We start from the raw sequence: 977 nt of genomic DNA, 5'->3' as shown, positions 1-977 counted from the left end.
TGAGTTTCAAAGTCAGAATTCTGAGTTTCAAAGTCAGAATTCTGAAATTAAAAGTTTGAATTTTGAGTTTCAAAGTCAGAATTCTGAGGCTCTTCTATAGCCTTATAGCTGTAGCAATGTTTTTTTTGAATTTGTGGCATTTTTTAGAATACTTTTGAGACCAGCAAGGATTTGCGAGATTGGTAAGTGTTTTGTTTTTATTTTGTTTTGGTGTTTTTTTTTGTTTTGTTTTTTATATATAATTGTGACAGACGCCAGTCTGTCACAACATACATTCAATATGCAAGATTTTGCCTACTATGTATCTTTAGCTTGTTATTTTAGAATTTTTAGCATTTTGTTAGATACCTGTAATTATATATTACAATATACAATATATATAATTATATATAGCGGTTATATATTACGCAGTGCTTTATACAGTATATATATTTTGTACATTCACATCAGTCCCTGTCCTCAAGCTTACAATCTAAGGTCCCTAACTCAGATTCATACATACACATACTAGGGCAATTTACAATTTTTTCAAGGGGAACGCAGTTGCGGCACCTCCAGCATTAAATGTATGCAATGGCAAGGGGTGCTGGGGTGTGCTGGAGAGTCTATTGATGGTGGCCTACTGGGGGATTTTTTGTTGCTGGGAACATTTATTGTTGAGGAAGCTGTCTATTGTTGTTAAAGGGGTCTTATGTTGCTGGGGGGCTAATTGATGCCCAGAGGGATCTACTGTTGAAGGAGGTATCTATTGCTCCTGGCTTCTAGGAGAGCTATTGTTGCTGGTGAGAAGCTATTGTTTCTGAGGTGAATCTATTGTTGTTGTGGGGGCATTTTGTTGCAGGGGGGGCAATTGTTACTGGAAGAGATAAAAACTCCAAGCAGGTAGTTCCATGGTTGGGATTTGAACTAACGACCCTTAAGCTGCTAGGCAGCAATGCTAACCACTTAGATACTTTTTGTCAAAAATCAACCAACTG

This window comes from Lithobates pipiens, unplaced genomic scaffold (assembly GCF_037356315.1).
Source record: "Lithobates pipiens isolate NorthernLeopardFrog02 unplaced genomic scaffold, aLitPip1_a1.2 Scaffold_22, whole genome shotgun sequence".
NCBI classification, from domain to species: domain Eukaryota; kingdom Metazoa; phylum Chordata; class Amphibia; order Anura; family Ranidae; genus Lithobates; species Lithobates pipiens.
This window is presented reverse-complemented; position numbering follows the sequence as displayed.